Source organism: Tachypleus tridentatus, chromosome 8 (assembly GCF_004210375.1).
Source record: "Tachypleus tridentatus isolate NWPU-2018 chromosome 8, ASM421037v1, whole genome shotgun sequence".
Classification (NCBI taxonomy): domain Eukaryota; kingdom Metazoa; phylum Arthropoda; class Merostomata; order Xiphosura; family Limulidae; genus Tachypleus; species Tachypleus tridentatus.
In genome coordinates, this window is record NC_134832.1 from 98,656,370 (window position 1) to 98,683,102 (window position 26,733).

General features: G+C 34.2%; 1 protein-coding gene and 1 long non-coding RNA gene across 6 annotated transcripts in view; both read left to right on the forward strand.

Annotated features, from left to right (window-relative positions):
• LOC143223030 (D-glucuronyl C5-epimerase B-like) overlaps window positions 1-26,733 on the forward strand; it is a 162,227-nt gene that overhangs the window by 109,781 nt on the left and 25,713 nt on the right. The window lies entirely within an intron of this gene.
• LOC143223032 (uncharacterized) lies at window positions 522-24,908 on the forward strand. The gene is made up of 3 exons (XR_013012623.1): window positions 522-974; window positions 5,630-5,729; window positions 23,418-24,908. It is a non-coding gene; the product is annotated as an uncharacterized LOC143223032 (long non-coding RNA).

Consider the following 26,733-nt stretch of genomic DNA (forward strand, 5'->3'; position numbering starts at 1 on the left):
TGTAAATGTAAGAAGATTAGCCCATTGTTCTTCTTGTTAGTAGTTTGTAACAAGAAATAGCCCATTGTTTCTTCCAGTTAGTAAAGTTGCAACAGAAGGATTAGCCCATTGTTTCTTCAGTTGGCAGTTGTAAAGAAGGATTAGCCCATTGTTTCTTCAGTTAGTAAAGTTGTAACAGAAGGATTAGTCATTGTTTCTTCCAGTTAGTAAGCCAGAGAATAGCCCATTGTTTCTTCAGTTGATATAATGAGTTGTAATTGTTAACCGTGTGCATTTACAATTGTGAGTCTAGCACGTAATGCTCTTTATTGGTAAAGCTTGTACCAGTCATGTAAATAGGACTTACAATACTCTAGTTCTTTAGTAATATAAAGTTAAATACAAGTCGAAAACTTAAAACTTTCCTCTGTAAGTCGGTAACAATCATGTATCACTCAGCCCAGTTAGAATGCGAATCCATCTTAAATTTATATTGCTGATTCTCATAGTTCTTGGTACTATTACCACTTTAACGTATTGGATTCGATGTGGCGACATTACTTTGCTCCATTTGACCATCTACACCGGTCTAGTTCGAAAGCTGGAATGAAAGGTAACCTATACAGTTTGGATTCCGAAGATGACAACTTTCTAGAGAACGATGCTGGTCCTTCAGTCCAGGAAGAATTTCCTTGATTCGTACACGAGGAGGACTAAAGATTCTCGATGACATTGATTGTCATATTAACGAAGAGTACACGGTATCATGTAAACAGGAGAGTGGAGAAGTGTTTGTTCCATTTTCTTTCTTACATGAATATTTCGAAGTTTACGGAAAGGTTGTGCAACACAACGGTGAGAAACATTTCGAATGGCAACACAGTTATTCGAAGGTGTACTACCCACGAGGGAAGTATGACCCTCATGGAGTATTCAGTTTGAAAACTATAATGTAGGAGTTAGAGACCGAGTTCTGTGCATCAGTGGAACAGAAGGTATGTCTTTATGTACATGTGGTTGATTTTATTGTTAGACGTTTCTGAGTGTTTTGTAAATATGAACATGTGAGGTAAAGGTATTAAAAACATGTTTTCATTCCAAAATACCTGAAAGCCAATTTTCATCCTAAAACATGATTGCTGTCATTTAGTGGAATTTTTTAAAAAAACAATATAGCATTTTTCTGTAATTAGATGTTACTTGTAAGAGATCAAAATACATACAGAGTCAGATTTAGACCCTTTCAGACCCTTGCATGGATTGAACCTCCACCTCTATATCCAGTACTGCGTATAGAGCAAATGGTTACCTCCTGAGATAAAACAGTGTAGTCTCTCTCTGTAGGCAGTGTTCGTAGCTGTAAGATTACGTAGGACGGTAAATGAGGAATAGTAAAGACAGAAGCTTAAAACGAAATGAATAACAATTTTAATGTCCAAACCGACGTTTAGGGCCAGACATAAACATTCTTTTAGGATGTGGACTGTACATATATTGGTAAAACTATGACTACGTGTGGAACAATAAAACAGAAATCAAAAAACACATCACATGGGTAACAATATAAAGGTTGCGATGTAGATAAAAGCACAAACTAACACTGTTGAGGAAATCAAACATATTTGGACAACTTCGTATTTGTAAAGTTAAAGCATTAAAAATAAAATTGATTAGAGAAGAAAAAAATTAAAAGTTAAATCTGAAAAGCAAATTGCATACATTTAGTGTGACAAAGTAACGAAAAAATATGGTGTACAAATAGTCATAGAAATAGTTCAGAATTGTATATATATATAATCTAACACGCTTATGAGTTTTCATATTAAATATTTGAAAAACATCCATCATCAAGCAGTTCTGTTAGTCAATTATTAACTTGGAATAGCTCAAAATATTTCTATATGCACAAATACATATATCCACATAAATGTGTACACATACACACAAATATGTATTATTTACACACACACGTTTAAGTACGCATGAACACCCCCATATATATATGAAAACTAAAAATTAAAAAAAAGAGACACATCAAAAGGAAGGATAAATCGAATTTTACGCAGCATATCCTAACCTTAGAATGAATTTAATTAATTGTAAATTATTAAATCAGAACCACAATATAAACATCCAACACTCGGGTACAAATCATAAGATGGATATTTATGATAAATATCCTGATTTTTAGGGTACATTACTTAAAGACCCACCTCATGATTTGTACCCCGGTGTTGGATGTTTATATTATGGTTGCGGGGCGTTATAACGTGACGGTCAATCTCATTATTCGTTGGTAAAAGAGTAGCCCAAGAGTTGGTGGTGGGTGGTGATGACTAGCTGCCTTCCCTCTAGTCTTACACTGCTAAATTAGGGACGCAGATAGCCCTCGAGTAGCTTTGCGGTACGAAAATTCAAAACAAACAAACAATTATGGTTGCGATTTTTTCATGAGTTTATATTTAATTATTTATATTTACATAAACGCACATCATTGTCATGACTAGTAGCCTGTACCGTCACTTCCGTTCAAATATTAACGGGTTGTTAATATTTTCTCTTACTTCTAGCTACTGATGTAGGTTGTTGTGTAGAACTACCAACCATGACGAGGATAAGATACCCGATATTCACAATAGTGTGTGTGTGTGTGTCTATATATATATATACATACACAAAGACATGAAAATAATTACTATAAAGGAAAATGTTTTATTCATGTATGAGAAGTGTGGAGAAGAAAGATTAGTCTCTGTTCTTCTCTGATCTTATAGGTGTTTTACAATTATATTGATCATCCTGGTTGAAGCGACGAGAAACATATTACCTTTCAAAATATGATGAATATGTTTTCAAAACGCCCACTTTCATGCGGTCAGTCTCGCCTTAACTGTAGATGATACAGTAAATAACTGACTTGGATATACAAGAAAATGTTATTTTTAGGACTAGCTATAGATATTCTCTTATCGAGGAATTACAAGTAACACAACGGTCACAAGGTTAGGAAACAGGGATATTAAGTTAAAGGTAGGATTAGCTCACGTGGAGCTGATTAATTACAGTGCTATATTTACACGCAACAACAGGTCCTCACAGAATGCTTAAGAAGTAGAACCATTCTGAAGGATGTGGCAGTAATGAAACATGATAGAAGAATGATAGCAAAACCATAGGAAGTTTGCCTTTTATAAAAAAAAAAATTTGCGAGGAGAAGGCGACTTTCTATATGACGCGGTTTTAACTTTTTAAAGATATTTTAAGGTATGGGGGTAAAGTAACCATGGGCAGAAATGAAGTTTTTCTTGTTATCAAGTCATTCTCTTCGCAGAAAGGGTGACGAGGACGTAATAAATGATAATAAGATAAAGGATATTTAAAAAAAAAAAATTATGGCTGGCATCAAATAGACAACAGATAGAAAATCGAGTCTATAGTTTTATGGTAGAAGTAATCAACTTATAATAAACGATACTTATATGAATGTCCAAGAATGACATGATGAAGAGAGAGATTTTATTAAACAATAAAAAATTAGTGATTAGTCTTGAAACTGATTCCTTAGAGTAGGCGTTATCTATATTCCATCAGTATGTCGCTTATAAAAGTTAAAACTTGGTCATGAAACGTGGTGAAAAATATGATATTAGACATAGCCGAGTAATACGTTAGTCTGAAAAAAAAACATTATTTTCCTTTGCAACTCTACTGTCTTGTTTGTAGTTCAGTTCGTTGAAAGAAATGTTTAAGAGCTACCTAGGTAAGTGTTAACAATGAGTTTTATACTGAGATACTTTTCGACTCTGGTATTATCTACGAAACATATATTACTGTTTATAACTGCAGTAAAGAGAAAATTATAATGCTGGATAAATGGGAATTAACAACAACATGGAAAGCACATGCAATTTCCATGAATGTGGACAGCATGTATTGCGATAAGAGACAGAACGGTATTAAGGAATGGAGATACGAGTTAGTTTGGCAATAGTATCACATTCTTTTGTAGTGAATTATCGTTATGTTATCAGAATAGTGAAACCTACTGGGCATGTTAAAAAGGAATAAGTGAAACGAACACATATGAGTTTATTTTACTACCATGTAGAAATGTGCTACTAAAGTTTAATGTCACATAATATCAATATTGGGCAGAATTGTCACTTGCTGACTCACAGATTACGTGTAAACTGTTTGTAACTTCTGCGATCTGACAGATCTGTTTCTAGTTTTAATATAATGGCGGAAAGCGATTAGTCGGCAGCATCCACCGAGCTGTTATCGTCTAAATGAATATTAGGGTTTAATTACCACTCTCGTAATGCTTTTCGAGGTCTTTGTGCTTTGTACGCAAAACATGAACACTCGGGTTCCCAGTCCAGCCACACTATAACTTGGTCACAATGAATCACTGATCATGAATTTCAATGTATGTTAATTACATTATATTTTGCTAAAGCTCAGTGAAGATGAAACATCAGTATTTTAATCAGTTTAATCAGTATTTTACGTGTTTTTTTTTAAGGATGGGGAAACATTAATGGACAGACAAACAGAAGTCTTGGTATCCACATTAAACAGTTGTTCTGAAAGCTTCAAATATTATTTTCTACCTCTTAGGGATTTTAATGTGGTGCAATTTTTCAATACTTCTGAAACTTTCATTAAATATTATGTACATTGTAAGAACTTGCAAGTAAAAGGAATGAAGAACATTGTTATATCAAGTTCCAAAGCTCATTGGGCCAGCTAAAATCCAACCGCCATAGTAGTGGTATAGATGCTATTTATATCATAAACTTTCATAACAGAGACTGTTATGGTGTGAACTACATAAAGTAAGTAAATTACATCTGTTTTGTTTGTCCTTTACAAATTGTAAGATTAGGAACAACAGCATATCATTTATTTTATTTTTATTCGAATTAATTTTACTACCATTTTGAAGAGCTGTCGTGTTGTACCAAACAGAAACCCTTCCAATAATTAAAGCATGAAACGAACTTTCTGTTGTCAACGTCTATATAACACAAACCACTTGAAGCGTAACGTCCCTAGTATATATTGTTTACAACTTTGTTTCAAACTCATAAATCTAATTAGATTGTTTTATAGCTTGTAATAGATACTTTTTTGCAGCTTGGCTCATCTTATGGAGGCCCAGCATAGACTGATGGTTAGGGCGCTCGACTCGCAATCTGAGGGTCGTTGAATCGAATCCTTGTCACAGCAAACAATTCCCACCATTTCAATTTGGGGTGCGTTATAATGTGGCAGGTGAATTCCACTATTCGTTGGTAAAAGAGTAGCCCAAAAGCTGGCGTTGAGAGGTGATGACCAGCTGCCTTCCCTTTAGTTTTACACTGCCAACTTAGGGACGGCTAGCGCAGGTAGTCCTCTTGTAGCTTTGTGCGAAATTCAAAACAAAGAAATTTATCGATTTTATTAAATCATGATTTGTTAATATTTAAAGTTCTAATGGAATATATTTCGAATATATTTTTAAATGTCTGGTTATGCCTTAAGCATAATATGATGATGTCATTGCTTATGTATTCTGAGCTTTTATGATCGTTTTTACATACTTTTACCGTGCACCAACGTTTACCTTTTGACGTCACTGTACTTCGCTTTCAATTGCACGTGACAGCTGGAAAGATTTACCGCATGTGGATAAATGGCTTGACGTTCTTTGTCTTCGTCTTTAAACACCAACGTGGAACTGTGAAGTATTGATTCAACATACAATCGTAGGTTTGTTTTACTTTATTTTTACTTACGTATTTATTAGAAGAGAACAGCCTTAACACTATTTACAGACGTTTTTTTTTTTTACATTATGAAAAATGGCGTGCGTTTAGAAACGCATTGACTGGAAATTCCTTTGTAGATAATATGCCAAGAAAACTTTGTATTACACTCACCTGGTGTGAAGGAAGAATGTGTTTGTGTGTATTTACTGTCAATTTCAACACCACGTTTCTATTATTGAAACGAAACTTGATTTTTACTTCTCTTTGAAAAGAAAAACAAACAAAATGATTATCAAAAACAAGTTACTATAATTGCTTTATATGAGTAGTAGAATTTCTTTAATAGGAATTTGTATCTCCATGTCATATATAAAAACAGATATTATAAATACGTATTTTGAGTATGATACATTCTTCGTTACAACGTTTGTATTTCTTTTCATATATCATTGCTTTGCTTTTTGTGACACATAAACCAATACTTTTACACTAACTTGTATAGATTTTTTTTCTAAAATATGTTCGTAAAGTTTTGTCTAAATTCAGTGGTTTTGCTTTTATTCTTTCAATAGCATTTTTTACATCTAGTCAAATTTTATATTACGTAAAAATCGTTTAAAAGTTCAATATAATTTAAAATTTAATATTTGTTTATCTTCATATTTTTTTCACTACAAGCAGCGTTGCGGATAAAACGTAAATAAATACCAAAACTCATAAGCTTCATAACAGGTGTTCCCAAAATTTCTCATCACCCTCCCTCAGAATTTTTCATATCCTGACTGAGGTCTCCTCACTCCATGAATCTGTAGCTACGTTCAGAGATACTTACTTTCATTGGAAACAACATATTTTGAAGAATGAATCAAAAATCGACTTAAAATCAACAACATTGTGTATTTTGTATAGTTGCCATGGCATCTCCGAAACTCTTCAACTTTTGCCTTATAACAAACTGGTAGCAACTGAAGCTAGATTTTGGCTTAAGACGTGAAGATTGCCTATGTAGATTAACCGATGATCTCAACAGGTTATTTTAATTGCTGAAAGCATATTCGAGTTAAAATAACGAGAGTTATCGGGTGATAGTGGCGTCGTTTTATTATATACTTGTATAACCTAGATTCCATATGTCAACCGGTTACCTTTAAAATTACGCCTATTTGTCAAAAGTAGCAAAACAGAACACTTTCAAAGCTGGAAATTAGCACATATACACATTACTTGTCGAAACGTTTTGCTGTGAATACAGACTAAGTTAACAGGGAAGTAAAAATATTTTGTCCCATATGGTGAGATCTCATGCTTCCTTGATACTACTAAGGGTAGTGTGATGTTACTTGGGCGCTACAAACTCCAGTAAAACATTAGAATATGTATATATATATCCTAGATGAGTGAGTGGATAATTCATTTTACTTGCGTTATGAAAAAATGTCACTCATTTCTTAATGTTTATGTATAGGTATATTTCATGAAATTATTGACTTGGGTTATTGCGTTTCGGTAGGGCCTTGTAAAGTTTGTATAGAAAAATGTGCTTAAACTCAGCGAAACACCTACACGTAGCGAACCGCATGCGAACACTCACTTTGCCCAGTGGTTGTCTCCGCTCGTGGCAGAATAATTTGCCGTATACCTAGAATAAACTCTAGAGACTAGGCACTTATTGGTAAATATAAAAATTATGGTGTTCGCAGGGACTCTTGCAAAGTTTTTTTACAGCTAACCGTATTTTAGAACTTAGTATTTACACACCTACGTAATGGGTAACCTTAACAACAACAACAAACTTTATACTTGGGAGACAAAAACGTTTTTGTGTATTAATTCTGTCACTGTTATTTAGTAGCAATATAAGCTACACACACATATTTAAGATATATTGAAGTTAAATCATGTGTTATTAAAAATTATCGAGTTACAAGATGGCATAATATCAAAAAAAAGGTAATCCGACACTATAAAGTATATAAACCTGACACGGATGTTACGCTGCTATCAAGACGAGTGTCATTAGAAATAGATGTATTGCTATCAACAACACGAGTTTTAATGTTGACAACTCTTTCAATTATACAGTACTACACGATTGAAAGTGACAAGAAAAACTTAATTTTCATTTGAAGTTTGTGTAATTATTTTAAGGTTTTACGTTTATAAACCATATGGATAAAATCAGTGTTTGATCTCTTTTTTTATGAGACTTTCTGTACACTTTAATTACAAAAATATTTTTGAAAACTCGTGCTAAAGATAAAGTAAAATTAAAATCATATAAATATTTTCCTGTTTCGAACCTTTAAACACGTGTTTTTATTTTTACCACATAATGTTTTATTGTTCATAGCAAGATTTTAAACATATCATAAGGTCTTGATGAACGTAAATAATTTCGTCTAAGTCACACTGACATTATATGTAGTGAAGTAAGTTTTAGGTAGTGCACTATATTGCAATGACTTGAAACTCCTTAACTAGCGAGGCCCGACATGGCCAGCTGGTTAAGGCACTGGACTCGTAATCTGAGACAGGCCCGGCATGGCCAAGCGTGTTAAGGCGTGCGACTCGTAATTTGAGGGTCGCGAGTTCGCATCTTCGTCGCGCCAAACATGCTCGCCCTTTCAGCCGTGGAGGCGTTATAATGTGACAGTCAATCCCACTATTCGTTGGTAAAAGAGTAGCCTGAGAGTTGGCGGTGAGTGGTGATGACTAGCTGCCTTCCCTCTAGTCTTACACTGCTAAATTAGGGACGGCTAGTGCAGATAGTCCTTGTGTAGCTTTGCGCGAAATTCAAAACAAACCAAACCAAAAACCTAAACTAACGAATGAATGAAACTTTAAAGTCTAACAGAATGATTAAAGTCACTTGAGACTTCCTGACTTTAGATTATCCAGAAAGTTGAATTATTAATCTATTAAATATATGTATTTATAATTTAAAATTTTGTAAAAATGTAAGATTGTCTTATGTCAGATATCAAGTTAGAAAAACATGGTAACACTAACAAGATATTACTCTATACGATGATGTGTTCAATAACATTTTAAGCCAGTCTTTTATCGGGTGATAAATATTTATCAGTCGCTATTGAAGGTATTTTGGAATGTTGAGGACTGGTTAAGTTTTACTTGATAAAGGAATTAGGCCTGAAACATTATTTAGCATGTCACATCTTCTAATGCTCCCATATATTTGTTGAATTTTGTAACTGCTTTGTGTATGGCGTTTATTTGGGTTTTTTTGCTACCTCAGAGATCAGTTCAATTCCTAACTACAGTATTTTTAACTATGGAAAGATAAAGATAGAATATCAGTTGTGGAACAGTAATATTTCCTTGCGTATTTTAGAAGTAAAAAAATAAAGGGCTGATAATTTTATAATCACCATGTATTAAATATACGTGTATGGAACACTGTAATGTTTATTTATGACATATTAATTCACACTTTTTTATGTTTTAATTTGTCCATGAACATCTTTAATAGTATTAGATCTAGCAGAAGCAGTGTGGTTAAATTCAGTGGGAAGGCATCTAGGTATGATAGGATCTAAAATTAGGTTTTGAGGATCATTAAACTATTTTGTATCGGAGTTTGTGATCCCGGGGCGCCATGCTTGAAACTTGTTTCCATACATCCACTCGCAAGCTAGTGAGACCAAACGTGGTAAGAATCACAGGCTTCTAACGGGGTTTGTTTATGGGTATGGGCTTCTCTATTAGGGTAGCTGAAGAAGAAATAAGACAGACTTTTTGATAGATCAATAGATTACGTAAAAACATGTAAACAAAATTCTTCATTAAGCACATTGAAAACTTTTATCATGCATAATGAATATAGAACATCAAGTCGAACAAATTCTTTATCTAATCTACAGCCACACACTTCTCGGCAAATCGATAGTTAGGTATAATGTCAGTTTTATTTTAAAATGGCATTTATGTAAATATAAAATTATTACTGTATATTTAATCGGCAACTATGAAACAATTTCTGAGAAGAGACTGTATTATCAAAAGATACGATAAAAAGTGAGATGCTTGCTAGTAAAAATGTAAAACTTCGGTCTACACCCATGGACATGGGCTAAAAAGTGTCGTCACTTGCGTGTACAAGAACGTACGAATAATCGTAGTCGCGCACAGTCGCTGTAAGTTGTAAAAATGGATTTTCTTATATATATACCTTCATTGAACAGAACCAAGAAAACAAAAGCCAAGGAGAGATGTAAAGGTCTAGTGAGAATCTGATCTCTTAAAGGTCTCTTGACCAAACAGCCAGAGAAAAAAGTTCGTTTACGATACAGAAATCAATAAAATTCTGTGAAATATTCATGTGTGTTTACTGATGTCGGGAAGGGTTCGAGACGGAATGTTTTGTTTCCCGTAAAAATTTTATTTCTGCTTCGATAAATATTTAATGTTTTTAAGGTGCCTTTATTTGATCTTGCACATTTGATAAAACAATGAATGTCTAGCAATTTCAAATGCTGGGGATTTGTTAATTGTTGAACTTCGCGCAAAGCTGCAGGAGGGCTGTCTGCGCTAGACGTCCCTAATTTACCATTGTCTACATGCTCGTTAGAGTTTAGGGATGACATTTTGTAGCAAGCTTTTTTTCTTGTCCTGTAACAATGTAGCACCATTAGACACTATTTAGTACTTATTTATATGTAAGTGTACTTACACTGAGAATTTTCCAGATAATTAAGTAGCATTAACTATCATGATTATGTAGAGTCACAATATCTAACCTGTAACATCTACACGTGTATTTAGCCAGGCTAGACAGTTACATATTTGTACACAATTATTTCACTAATATTTGTAAAATATTAAACTGACAAGAACTTTTCAATAACTAAGTTGAAACTTCCAGTGAACGCGATGAATGATGAAACTATTGATCTTCAGAATGGATACTCGAAACAGATGTCACAAACAATGTCATTTGTCACTGTTTAGATCTGCGCTTTAGACGGGAAAATGTTAACCGGAATTCTCTAGGCATCTGCGACCATTGTTTTTCAAAGTTATCTTCCATTTGAAACCGATTTATACGCTACGAAGTATATCTTAGCTAAACACTCAAAGCTTAGCAAAGTGTAAGGGAGAGTTTTCATATTTATTTAAACTTTAGAAGTTAAAGTTCGTTCTCACCTATATTTCAGTAAATGTCACCGCTAGTTGATAAAATATTAATTTATGTCCGTGAAGGATTTAACGAGTATAAGTTAAGGTTTTAAAAATTTGTTTAATCGTCTATCTTGCTGTGCTGTAGGTTATGTTGATTGTAAAAGCATAAGCAACTGTATCAGTTTTTTCTGCAAATTTTTAATTTTGACTAGTTCAAAGGTGAAGGACGTCGGAGAGACAAAACTTTACTTAAGATGTTTATGTGAAAAGAACGGGAAGGCTTTTTATGATCACCTTTATAGCAATGTCTGCTGTATATATTTCTAAAATATTTACGGCGTTTATATAAGTTAAATAACTTGTATAACAATATCCTGAAAATAAATAGAACGGAATATGAAGGAGTTAAGAGGCTAGTTTTCAGAGGAACAGATCATTCCAGATTCTCTTTAGCGTTGAAAGCAGCTGACTAGAGGGCGCCTCTTGGTGATAAATTTGCAACAGCTGAGGGTGTTTTCTATGGTGGAGGCGTATTTATCCTTATTTTGTGAAAAGTACTTTCAAGTGTACCTTGGCCATGTTGATGAATACGAATATATTGAGGTAGAAAAAGTGTTAATGACCAAACAGTAATAATAATTTTTCTTCTTATGACGTTTGTAAATAATCTATACCTCGTATGGCATATTAACTCACTTGAAGTGTCATACATAATTTACCTGTTTCGCTGTGTTATTAAGTGTCATACATAGCTTACCTGTTTCACTGTATTACGATGATCATTTTTGTCTCGCTACGTCTGTTATTGGCTATCAAAATCCATTATTTCCATTCCGCAGCACTCATCATGTATGACATATTTACCTATGTTAGACACTTGTCCAGTTAGTACTAGCAGAAACCATTTTTTTTCAATAGTTACTACCTAAAATATGACATATCTGTTTCTGAAAGGGGAACGCTGCATATTTCTCAAGGGTTTGTGAGAGCATTATGTCTGCATATTTATGCATGTTGATGAAGAAACATGATAATCTAATAATTATAAAAAGTAGATAATATATGCAAGTTCATTTTCTTTCTCGTGCTCCACTGGTAACACATCATGTTAAGTTGCTCTCCGGCTCGTGATGCACAAAAGTTAATAGCCTACTTACCAGCTCCTTCTCTTATAGATTTAAAAGTGAGGAGAAGCGGTGTTTTTTACAGAATACCAAGAAAGCGAAATTGTATTGTTACTCAGTTAACGCGAGGCTGCACTACAGTACCGAAATTCAATATATGAAATCTGTTTTGCATATTTTGTTTTTATTTACACCATTGGTCAGTGGAATAAAACAAAGGTACGGTCATATAAAATCGTAAAGCAATTATTTACATGTACTTCTTTCGGTCTCATAACAGTCTGGAGTACTTTTTCCTTACTCTCGGTCATCTGTCTTTCTTTTCTCTCTCTTGGCTTGATGTATGGTGTGCATGTGTGTCTGATAATTCAAAAGCGATACTTGTCGAGGTTCTGTGCCCATAACTTAGTCTTGTAACTCCATTGTTATAGAAATTCTTCTGTTTAGGATTTGATACTTGTATAAGGAAAGACAGTGAATAGACTACAAGCTAACTTAATAGGAGAATAAAGGAGTTAAATACAAAGATAATTGACTTTGATACCGATGTACGAGAAAGAGTGACATGGTTTATGAAAAGTATGCAAATTAATTTAATGTTTGTTATTTATTATAAAATTGTAAATAATAATTTGTAATGTTTGGACAAAAAGGCATTTATTTTTGTGTTAGTCTTGATGTCAAAGTATTTAATACATTAATTTAAAAATATTTTACCAGCAAATCATTAGATATAATTATGGCTACTTGGTGTATGTTTTTAAAATAAGCCATTATTACTGTAAGTATCAAATATAGAAGAAGCTTAGTAAAATTTCCAAATTTATCCGGAGATAACTGTTTAGAATATCCGCAAATATTTGGGTGGCCAGTCGTCTTTGTGAATAAAATGTGTCTATCAGTCTGCGTGTGTGAGTGATCGCTCACCTGGAAACCCAGTAATTCTATAGTCCTATAGAAGTAAACGTTTAACGTCTTATTTTATGTGAGTACGAAACTACGACGTTTATAATATTAACATTAAAGACAGTTACTTCAGTAACATAAACAAACACGCAAGGAAACATATTAATTCGTTACTTTTTGTGGCTTATAAGTAACTGATTACCATTTATTCTTAAAGGGGAATTTTCAACAAATTTAATCATTCCCTTAGAAACTGTACTTTAGGTATAATTCCTGTGTTAGGTATAATTCCTGTGTGGTTGCCATATTGTTAAACACTTTAGTTTTTGAGTAAAAAATGAAACAAAATATGCGGGTCCTCGAACTCGAGTTCCTCTTGGTTGTTCAGCTGTTTCCGTGACGTTTTACAACTATGACGTAACAGTTGCCAAACGCGCTTCGTTGCGCGCCGACCATTTTGTTCCTTTCAGTGCTGGTATTTTATGTAAATCTATCGGTGCTTTTTTTCGAATTACATACTTTGTGAGACTATTTTTTATCTTGATATTGCTACTTTATGTTTGTTTTATGATAACGTGGTTTACTGCGTTGCTTATGGTTGTAGAAACGGTTCGACATCGGGCAAAAGCTTCTTTTCGTTTCAGTGCAAGGAGAAGGAACAACAAACGCACACTCTCCTGGTTGGCATCTGCTCGCATGAACCACACCTACACCTTGCACAAACATACGGAATATGTCATATAAATTATACATTTATGGTACATATTAAATTAACTATTCAGACTGCTACATCTAGTTTGATTTTATAGACAGAATTATGACGTATAATTGAAATTCATTTTGTTACGAGTCAAAAATACCTGGTACAATGATTGTGGAAGGGCCGGGTATTAGTTACCATAGTCGGCAAAGTATAAACAAATAAAACCCAGTCTGTGATACCAATAATTTATAAACAACAGACAGGTTTCGAGATGCGTAAAATTGCACGTGAAATAATACAGATCATATTTGTTGTCATGACTTAGGCTTACCTTTCTTCCACTGGAGATATGAACGACTCGCAATCGGCCTGGGCGCTATCAGTATCACTCACAGTTCCGCTACTCTCGCTCGTGGAACTGTTCTCAGCACTAGAACTTGTCAGATCTGTGTAAAAAGTAACTGTTCTAGGTTTGTTCAGAGTAGGTTCGAATTGATATGGCGCTACTCGACACTGTTCAGAACACAAAGTCAAAACAGACTCCGCCTCTGTTTCTCCGTATGCACTGGCCATGTTTATTTACATTCAACGCCGCTGGCGTTGGCGGTTTGTTTGGCAACTATTACGTCACAGTACTTTTTCTAGCGGCAAAGGTAAAAACTAAAACGTTCGGATTGTTGCTCGGAAAGGGCTCTTTCTGCACCAAGTTCTGTGTTTCATTTATTAGCACATATTTTTATAAAAAATGTGAACCTGCAAAATTAATCATTATGAGTCGTAAAATTCACCTTTAATATAAATTCTAATGAACGCCTAAATTTAATATTTAGGCCTAAAATTTAAATATAGTTCGTACGCGAAAAATGAGTTTACTCCTGTATATTAATATAATCTACGACACTTACACAACTTCATTTATTTTCGATGCTCTATAGTTAATAGATTCGTGATGACGAGAAACCCACTTGAAATAAAAATGTATCTCAAGACGGCTGGTATGGGTATTAAAACTTTTATTAAAATAAATTAGAGAACAACGTTTCAACCTTAAGGTGACTTAAGAAGGTCGAAACGTTGTTCTCTATTTTAATAAAAGTTTTTATACCAATACCAGCCGTATTGAGATACAGTTAATAGATTGCATGAAAGAAAATAATTACAGGTTTCCGGTTATATAAAAATGTGATTTAGACACGTACGCACAAAGGAAATTTACCAAAAAACAATGCTTCTTAATACAATAATTTTACAAATTTACTATTTTATAAGTATTATACTTTTCAACTATCTTCCATACAGGTGGCGAAAAAATGAGACGTATGACACGAGTTTAGCTGCCTAGGGAATAAAATGTTACTCCAGTTCACTTACTGGTGGTCCCGTTGCTTTTCTAATACCTTATGAGAGATTGTTTGCTTGTTTGTTTTTGAATTTAGCGCAAAGCTAAACGAGGGCCATCTGCACTAGCTTTTCCTAATTTAGCAGTGTAAGACTAGATGGAAGGCATTTAGTCATCACCACTCGCCGCCAACTTTTGGACTACTACTATTTTCCAGAGTAGTCGGTTTGACCGTCACATTATATCGCCCTTACAGCTGAAAGGGCTAGCATGTTTGACGGGACGAGGATTCGAACCCGTGACTCTCAGATTACGAGTCGAGCGCCTTACCTACTTGGTCATACCGGGCTTCTGTTTGGAGAAAATAAAAAAAAATTGAATCAATTTATGGAAGCATAAAGAACATTCATTGCAGTAACGACCAACGAAGACAGTTTATGTTTACACTTCTTGATGATATTTAATTTTAAAATTTTACTATTTTATAACATCACTTTATTAAAAGATATTAACAAAACATTTCAAGGTCGCAGTCAGAGATAAGGATTATCCAGAAAGACAAGATGTTTGTGTAAAAAAATACTGTGTACAGAGATGTATTTTCTTTGTAGGTATTCCACGTTTTTACACTTTTTTAAGTCCTCCACTGGGACAACGAGAAGTCTGTGGATTTACAGCTTTAGAATTTCTTTATATCCAGTCTAGACCTGAGTATTTTATCGACGAGCCAGGTCTACGACAAACACATTACTTCTGAGTTGATATTGTCAAACCTTGCTTGAACTAGCTAGTTTAGTTGGCCTGACGTCGCTTATCAGCTGACTTTTACCGACAGAGATATTTAACGTCCTTTAGAAATACTGTAACGTCCACAGTTGATTCACTGAAGTTGAACGGTTTGTAATGTTTGAAATCTATAAACGTTCCTGTTCTCATTCTGTAGTTTTCCGATTAATAAGCATTAATCACAGTTGTAGTTTATGAAAGTTACTTAGTTAAGAAAGAAGCTGCTGGAGTCATTTAAATGATACAAAGGCTCTCATAGAGCCTCGATTTCAACCCAATTGAGCAGATCTGGGATTTGATAGATCAAAAACTTGACATATTAAAAGTTGCTTCCAAAGAAAATTATGGGAGTGAATTAGAGACATATGGGTTGAAATCCCAGAGGACACTTTGCTTTAATATGTTGTAAAACTGTCTGAAAGACTGCCTGCAGTTATTAAAGCAAAAGGGGAACACGCAGAGTATTAACTGATTGCTGAACTGAAGCACTTTCACTGTTTCCGTTGCACTAAATATGGAAAATAATAAAATAATAATAATATGTATAATAATATACATATACATGGTACATATGGTAAAGCATACGCTTCGTATGTGAGAGGTCAAGGACTCAATCCCATCTGTCTGTTTAAATTATATTGCTGAACAGCGACTTAGCAGTTAAATACTTTGTCCTAAAGGAGGCCGAAGGGCGTTTGGAGAAGTTACCTGTTTTATTTACTTGCACTACTAGTGTATTGTGTTGTCAGTCAGTGAAACGTGTGTGTGTCGTGAATCACGAGAAGAATTATGCATTCTGTAGGTTACAACACAGCATGGAATATGAAATTGAAAAGTAGGAAATAAAAATATTTGTTAACCTTAATTTTGGTTTTACCCTTATAACAGAACACTTACGAGACCTTGCAAAAGTATATCCAGTTTTAGTACATACATCGTACGCCAAACACAGCCTTATCATCAAATATGGTTCTGAGAAACATAGTAAAGTGTATGAGAAGAGATAGTGTCCCATGCTAGTCACAAGTTTGTATGCCAGAGCAAAGAGGATGAAGGGAGATGGCAGCCTCCAGAACCTGTGATTATTTAAAAGAAAATATTAATATTTAATTGAGAAATTTTGTTAAGCTACTTGGATGCTTTGTGTACCATCTGTTTTAGCATGCATTTAACAGTTTTAGGTTCTACTATGTCAACCCCAAAGTTCCTCTTTAAATTTGTTTTGTAATTGGATCATATATAGTGAATTATGGTTTGTAATGTCAAATATATGATGACAATGAATAAATTAACTTTGACATTGACTTTAAATATCTCATTAATATGAGAAATCAGTGCTAAAATTCATTATGTTCGTTGTGTGGTTTTTTCTTATAGCAAAGCCACATTGGGCTGTCTGCTGAGTCAAAAATTCAACAACAATACCGAATTGTTAATTGGTTTGTTTTGTTTTAAAGTTTTGACGATGGGTGGTGAGGACTAGCTGCCTTCTCTGTAGTCTTTCACTGCTATATTAGGAATGGCTAGCGCAGATAGACCTTGTGTGGCTTTCCGTGAACTTCAAAACAAACAATATAATTGTAGCTGTTGTGACAGGAAGAGAAAGAATTTCTTCACTACATAAGTGATTGAGAGAATTCTCTATATACCACATCTTCAAATCAAATCAAAGCTCTGATGTAGTCTTCTTGAACCCTATATTATCTTCGTCAATGGTAATGTCAAGTCAGTAAGAGATTAACTCTGAACTCATACTCAGGGGTGGATACAGGATTTTTTGGTGGAGGGGACGATCGACTAAGTAACAGTGACTTAAACCCGACACCAAGTAGACCTTTCCTTGTTACTGCAACGTAAATTTCATGGAATTAATTTAGAAACAAAGAAAAGAAACATATATGATTATGAACTCTCATTTATTGATTTTATTTTAATATATCAAGTTACAAGTAATCGTACAGCACTATACTGAATCACACAACAGAGTGCATGTGACAATATATTTCTAATAACATGTTACAAGTAAATATACAGCACTTAGGCCTATAGCAGTATATAGAATCACGTACACAACATATTAACATGAACTCTTTAACACCACAGTACACATGACCATGCACTCTCATTTATTCCAAAACATTTCTTAGAGGAAGTAAGTGACGGCCTAGTGGGTTGATCTAGCCAATACTATAAAGTCATTAGGTCTGAGGTCAGTTTAGTAATGGTGAGACAGTAGCTCCTTGTTCCTGGGGAAATCCCATTCAGTGGTCTACGTAATCAAAAATATTCTAATTGAGATGATCTGTACTTTATATTTCTGATTTCCCATTAACCTACACAATTTTGGTATAGCCAGTGGGGATGCATCCCCTCTGTATCAATCCCTGTTCATACTAGCTTGTACAAACTATTCTGCCACCCCTTCATTTGAGCATGATCTGCAACCCGAGTTAGAGACAATACAGAAGCCAAGCAAATATAAGCACCCTTGTTTGCCTGTTATAACGTTACGGGGGCGAGGCTTAAAACAAGTTAATTGCTACATCCTTTTCACGAAAATGTTAACTAATGAAAGGACATGAACGAAAACCCATCTCGTACATACTTGAATAAAAAATATTCTTGTTCTTGTTATTAAAGGTTAAAATCTAAATGTTTTGGCTTATATACTAATCAAATAGGAATCTTTCATAACTCTTCGATTAGTATATAGTTATAAAATAAATTCGGTAATATAAGAATATAAAGACAAAAATATTGCAAGGCAATAAGCTTCAAGCATATTCATATGTTATAATTAACCTCGAAGTTACTGCAATTCGTTAGTCTCCATTTCTTCTTTTATCTGCTTTAGTTATTTAACTGTAATACTAAAGTAGGCAGGAAATCGTTATTCCAACGGAGTACACCTTGATGTGTTCTAACACTTCGATTACGATTACGTACATACATCATAAATGTGATATTGACATTGATGGATGGCTTGATTTTTTTTATTCCATTTTCTACTTGATTGTTTTCACCTGCTGATGCCTCCGTGTTTCATGTATGTGTGATAATAACAAGAAACAATCTGTTTTTACTCATTAGACAGCACTGTTTATACAAATGTAGTCTACTTTTGCGGTAGATCAGCAGTTAGTTTACGGATTTCCAATGCTCAAATCTGGAGCTTGATTTTCTTTCATGGACAGAGCTCAGAAATTTCATTCTGTAGCTATGAGTAAAAAAAACAACAATTAAATTCTAAAACAAATGTCAACATGTTTTCAAGTTGAGATGCTTCGAATATTCAGGATTGTGCTATATTTCCCCTCGAGGTGGATTCCTGTTCATGGTGAAAAGGTTCTATTTTTTCAGTTCACTTTCCCTGGGATTTGAAGTATACTCACGTGTTTTACCGTGCGTGGCGATGCGTTAAGGGTAGGAGAGGGTTCTGGTGTCTGAGGGGTACAACCAAACACCCTACTTTAATCATGAAATTCTGTAGACGAGTGGCCTTGAGGTAGCCCTCTAGGATCGTTCGGCTGGTCCTGTTTGGCTAGGGACAATCGGGTGTTGTGGACTGTCTTTGTTTGGCATTGTAGTGCATCCCCTTGTAGGACTTTGTGGTGGGTGGGGTCAGTGGGCACTAAATCTTTTTCTTTCTGTTATGAGACCCCAAATTTTATAAAAATAAAATATTAAAAACATTTCACGACTTGAAGTATTTGAACAGCACTCTCCAAATTATTCTATACCTTCACCTCGTTTTCTCATACTCCATTTTTGTCTGACAAACCTTTAGGGCAAATGTCTCTCTTTTTTCATTCAGAAGGGATTACAAGGGCTTACTGACTTTCCACGGTACATCAAGAAATATCTATACCAAAACATACTGAACTCCCCCACAATTCTAAGGCCATTGGGAATATATTCAATAGGTTACTCAACATGCTACTTTGAATTTCTCATGAGGAGTTATTGCTGTTGACCAGTGTCTTAATTTTGACATTAACATTGCCACATCTACCTGCCTTTGTCCAGGCAGGTTATTTGAACTGTAAGATACGACATGCGTTCATAATCCTCTCTGATGTTTCCAGTTTCGGTGGTTTGGGATTCAAGGGCATTGGAACCTCATTGCGCTAAATTATAGTGGTTCTTATTCCTTCTTAGTTTCGTTCTTTCCTAAGTGGGTGAAGGAGAAAGTCGTACATCATTTAAAAACCTTTAACAACATTTCTTTCCCCGAGGCTCGGAAGTTATTCTTCCCAACACCATGTTGGACATGCTGCTGCACTACGTTACACTGCTACAATGAGAGTGCAGACAGATCTTTCTGTGCCTCCATCAGTCATTCTCCAACCATATGAAGAGTACTTGGTTCTTCATGGATAAGTGAGTTGACAAATTAGTATCTACTTCTACCCCCACCAATCCTTTCAGTGGCTGCCTGGGTCTACTTCCTTTTGCTCCAGCTTCTAGCATTTACTCAGATCTACGCTTTGACCTTGATATATATAATAATTATTATTTAACGTATTCAATCTCTGGAATCGACGTCGACTGCTGGCAGAAACCTGCTGACTCAATCAAGGGCAGGATTCATGGAAGTAAACAAACCTCCTCCTAATGAAGAAAAAGGATGTGGTCGTAAAATGAGTTTCCCACCCAGTTCTTCTTCACGTAAGTAAAAATGGCTACTTTGATACAGTGGAATTGTGAAGATTTCCATTCTAATTTGGATGGCATTAAGGTCTTAATTGATTCTTACCATTCTGTGTGTTTTCTTTACAGGAAACATTTCTGAAATCTGTCAATTCAGTCATCTTTCACCAATATTTTATGCCACAATGACAGGTTGTGTTGTACGATGGATGAATGCATGAGGGGTGACAATTTTGGTCAAACTAAACGTGCCAACCCTGTCTTTGCCACTTGATACACCCTTGGCGACTGTAGCCATCCTTGTTTCCTTGGGTCATATCATCACTGTTTGTTCTCTCTACCAGTTTCCTGGTGAAACTTATGATCAGTTTTGATCTTGATGCTATTGTTGAACATTTATCATCTCCATTTTTGATCTTGGGAGACTTTAATGGACACAATTCCCTCTGGGGTTTGCTGATATTGATGAGAGGAGTCATTTTATATAGTTTATACTTTCGTATCACAACCTTTCTTTCTCCAGCACTGGCTCTTATACTTATTTTTATGCACCTAGTCAGCCTTTTACTGCTATTGATCTATCTGTTTACTTCCCTTCAATTTTTCTAGCTTTTCTTGGAGGGTTGACAGTGACCCATGAAGTAGTGATCAATTTCCTATAATTTTGAGGGAAATTGTCCGTGGTTGATGCCACCCGACCCGTCTGTTTTGGTAAAAACTATACCTGGGCAACTAGCTTTCTTTCTTTTGGAACTTGGTCCTGTCATCTGCTGTTCTTTTAGTTGTTTATAACCGGATTTGGCAGAATAATGTTTTTCATAATGTTTGGTACTGGGCTATTGTTCTCTCTTTCTCTAAACCTGGGAAGGATCCCAAGATTCCTTCTAACTATCGTCCAGTTACTTTGACTAGCTGTCTCTGTAAGGTTCTGGAGAGAATGTTTAATGTTCATCTTGTTTATTTTCTCGAATTAAACAATTTTCTCTCGCTTACCAGGGAAGCCTTCATCAAAAGGAAACATCTTGTTTTCGTTTTCTTTACCTCGAGAAGGCTTACGACACTACATGGAGGTACGGCATTTTCAGGACTCCCACTCTTATGGGTTGCTTGGTCATTTACCTATTTGTATGCAGAACTTTTATTGGACATGCGATTCTAAGTATGTGTGAGTTCGACACTTTCTTGTTCTACTCCACAGGAACTTGGTTCTTGCAAGGCTGTGACTTGATTGTCACATTTTTCGGTATCAAGATTAATGTTCTCCCTACACAACTTCCTCCTATTGTTCCAAATGGGTTCTATGTCGGTGACTTCCACATCTTGTGTTGGTCGTCAAATAAGGATTATTTGAATGGCAGCTTCAGACTGCTCTCAATCATTTGTTGAAGTGGACCACAGCAAATGATTTTATCTTTTCTTTCTCCAAATCCGTTTGCATGCATTTTTTGCTGCCAACAGGATATAAACACTGATTCCACATTCCATCTCAGTGATATTGTCTTTCCTGTGTTCCCTTGAGGCAGAGTTTTAGGGCTTATCTTTGGCCATAAGTTGACTTTCATTTAAATCTAGTATAGTATTAAAATAATTCTAACTAGTAAAGTTATATTTTCCACATTTTTATTCTTATTTATGAAAGATGTTTGGCTAATTTGTTATCATGTTAAAGTGAAAAATATAATACAGTTGATGAACATATTCAGTCAAAATAAGGAAGGCACTTCTCTTTGTCTTACTCTACGTAAAGAGTTTTTGTTTAAAGTGTGATAAGAAACAAGCCTGACGTGTCAGGCATGAGTCTTTATTTGTTACTTACATACTAAAGATTGGCGAACTTTGTTAGTTTTGGTGATTGTTTTTATCCAAAAGAGAGAAACGTAATAAGATACTTTAAATTCAAAGTTTTAAATCGTTATAATAAAGTACATTAATTTACTCAGTTGTTTATCATTAAACTTTCCATTTGTTGAAGTAGATAGGATTGCACTATATATATTTTTTACTTTAGAAAGTTTTTACAGTTTGTTGAATGTTTTAAAATAACCAAAGGATAAGTGATTTTGTCGGTAGCCTGAACAAATAAGTCATAATTAATGGTTCATTTTGATGCCGTTAATGATGTCCCCAGGGGTACGTGCATTCCTGAAACATTAGTTAAGTTGTTGTTTATTATACATTTAAAGTAAACATTAAACACCATTCGTTATTCTTACGTTTATTTAAAAACTGTAAATAAGTCAGGTGTAAAAAGTAATACGCTAGGTTTCTGACTAAAGTATTAATTCTTGTTTATCAGATTTCATTGATGAAAATATGGTAACCGTAAGGTTCTAAAAATCAACAAAGGACAAATAATAGATTTTATCTTGTGTTTTTTTTTCTATTATCGGTAGTACCGACCAAAATATCAAAATGTCTTTTCGTCGTTGAACTAAACAGTATCGTTCAGTTACGTGAAACAAATGGGATTGAAACATTATCTATGACACGAATGTTGATTGGTCATTTTAGAATTTCGCACAAAAGTATACAAAATGTTATTTACTCATAGTCGTCACTAATTTTGAACTTATATATTAGAGAGAAAGCAGTTAGTCAATAGCACACACCATCAACGTTTGGACTACATTTATGTGATTAAATAGTAGGATTTTACTATTGCTCCTAAAGTGCCTACCATCTGTTACAGTAACGAAACGACATCACAAATACTTAGAATCATAATCTGAGTATACATACCCCTAGGCCCGCGTCTGGCTCAACTGAGAAACGTGATTGGTTAAAGGCTTTATAATGTACGTATTAGTGTTGTTAAATAATAATGATTAAAAATAGTTTTTTTTTTTCAGTGATACATAAAGTGAAAACAAATATGCTTTTATAGGCATACGTGTTTTGTAAATATGCATTCGATTGTTGAAAACTGACTTGTATACTCTAGAATGTCATTGATTGAGAGTTTAATCAAAAACGATTCAACTCTTAATGAAGAAAAGACTGCTCTAAGGAATGACTTGAACCTTTTTATTTGTTTTTAGATTGCTGTAGTTCCTCTTTATTTATATAAATTGCCAACCATTGAAGCAACAGTTATATACTTGACCTTGTTAGACTTGGGGATTATACGTTGCGTGTTACAACAACAAATAGAATACAACGTACCACCACCTACGTCGTTGAATGAAGACTATCAAGTTCCAGACTTTTAGTTTCCTGAACAGTGCTGACAACTTCAATCTGTCGTTGAAATGGTCAAAAGCGTTGTTACTTTCATCATCTTTGAATACAGTGAATTGTCTGGAAGAAGTCTGTATATTTTATTCCAATACGTATTTAGGTATAGTATATAGGTTAACAGGAATGCAACTAGCTGTTTTGCTATTTCTCGTGGGTGTGGACTCCATGTCCGTTTGTTGATATTGTTGTATAGAGATGTGTGTGGTCAGTGTTTTGTTTGGACGATTTTTATACGAACATTTAGTTTGTTTTTACTGCTAAAAACAGTGCTTGAATACTGAGAGGGAGATATATACGTTTAGGGTGGTCCAAATATTACAGAGAATAAATATGGAATGTTTATTTTGGTTAGCACAACGCCAGCACTTTTTTCACAAGGATGGAAAGATCGTAAGATGGGGGCGTGTTCACGTCTAATCTTCTCCAGTTCATACATATATATATATATATATATATATATTGGACAGATTTTATATATTTGTAGATAGAGAGTAGGGGGTTTATATGGTAGCAAGTTGTATCTGTTAATCCTTGTGTCAATTTCATCAAAATTTCATAGTTACAACGTTGTGTCTTGGTAATATTTGAGTATCCCATTTAGTTCTAATGTGAATTCTTTGAAATAATTAGACCTACACGTTTTTATTATTTAAAATGGACACACTTACACTGTATTCGGTTTTGAATATGTAATCTTTACTCTGATGGATGACCTTATACGTCTGAATATTTTGGAAGATCTTCAGAGCTGTAAAATTAGCACTGATTTTAAGTATTGTTTTTGTCAGTTATTATTGTTGAGTATTTTGTATTGGGCAAAATTTTAAGTCGAAGTGTATAAAAACTGAGAGTTTCTTGTGTTAGCGTATATTATTTGTTCATGTATACAGTAAAATGTTATGAATACCAGTCCTCTCAGTTATACCATTATTAATAATTTTTTTACCACTCAGAATTGAGATTGATTTATAGATTTTCCACTAACTGACCTTTCAAAACCCGAATCAGTCGATGTACAATATTCTTGTTTCTCTTACTGCACTAATATCCTTCAAGGATTGGCCTTACACATTTGTGATTTTATTTTTTTATCAATGAAATACTCTTTCCGTCCCATATTTATACTCCCACGTTAGGTAATAATGGTGTCTGTATTACTTCCCACGACCATATCATAGAACTGATACTTTGTACTAGACGATGGTGTCAATTAATAATAATGTTAATTCTCCGATTAACTCAGAATGTATACTCTAGTTTGAATAAGCACAATAAAAGCGCTTGAAAAACTATGTAACACCCAACTGATGAGTGTTTGTGATTTGTTTTACTTTACATTTGAAAACCAAGATGAGCCAAAGAATATATCGGATCTTCGTAGCATTTATAATGTTCACATTAGCTGTTTAGAATACACAGCTATATTTCAATACAATAAAGAATTCAGTGGGCTTTTGATGAAACCATACGCTTTGTATTCCATGTCTTATATGTGAAACAGTTTCATTCTTAACAGTTTCTTTCATTTTTTGCATACAAATATAAAAACCTTTATTTGAATAAACCTATCAGTGGAAATGCAGGGTGATTATGAAGAAAATTTAATATATTACATGTCACAAACAGTTGTTAATAGGAAGGTGAAATTACACAGAGATGTTAAAGGTACCATAAGAATACAGTTGTCACATGCTGCTTTCAGAAACCCTAGTATAACCTAGTGTTTAATCAAGAACAACAACAACTGTTCAACATTAGCTCTTCCGGCGTCTAGAATACATTGCATCAGTATGATGACGGACATTGCATTTATCATCTTCCCCGGGAAAGTGGGGGCTGTGTTTTATTAGACCTGGAGGTCATGTTACATTCATGTTCAACAGAGCAGCAGGGCCACATGGTGGATAATTTCAAGCTGTAGGGCGTGGTGAGACCACTGTGGATCAGCGATGCTACATAGGGTTGTTTATGAATATCAAACTGTTTCATGTTATATACCACTATAGTTCTTAACACGATATTAGTTAATATCAGTTTTATAGTTTCGTCGTAATAACAGTAATAAACGGAGTGTTTTTCAATACTTAAAATTAATAGTTTATATTTTACAGTGTGAGTACTTGGATAGCATACTATTCCAATATTCATATACTAGTTCAACTTAAAGTCTACGTAGAGACTTGTTTTCTCTATTCACGTAAGCAGTTCATATTAGATGTATGGTTTATGCATCTCATGAAGAAATAATAAGAAAACATTATTTATTCTGTACAGTTCGTAAAACAATATTAGTTTCTGCAAACATATGTATATAAAACTTCACTTTAATGTGTGTGTGTGTTTTCTGATAGCAAAGCTACATCTGGCTATCTGGTGAGCCCTGATTTTAGCGTTGTAAGTTCGTAGACTTACCGCTGTACTAGCGGAGGGCACTTTAATAACAAATATATAAACTAAATGTAATTCAATATGTCTTAACAGAAACATAGGAAGTACAAGTGTATTAACTTATACTGTACGTAAAAAATCATAGTTCAGTTATGACAGTTAAACTATTTGTATAGCGAAATTTATGTCATTACGTATATCATTCTAAGTTCTAATATATTTAGAAGAATATTTGGTGGTGGGTAGTGATTATTAGCTTTCTTCTAGTCTCACGCAAAATTAGGGACGGCTAGTGCAAATAGTCTTCGTGCAGCTTTGCGCGAAACTCAACACAAACAAAACCAATTTAGATTTTAACATATTAACATAAAATATTTAAAATCTATTATATGAAAGAAATGAAATACTATGTCCAAACGAAAATGGAAAGATTCATTTAATTTGTAGTGGTGTTTGAAAACGTAAAATTATTATTCTGTTTCATAATGTTTTGTTATAGCGCCATTTATGATTTACTCCTTTGGTTATGCATGTGTTATTTATGTATTACTATAATTTATGATATTGGTAGTTCTGAAAGGTAGAGTTCTTTTGTGTTAACTTATAGCATTCAAAGTCTAGGAATTCATCTTATCCATCATATCTATACGTTACTTTAAGTTATTAAACATCGTAGAAAATCGTTTTGACCCAACTAATTATAGCAGCAAACGGTTTACTGTAATAAAC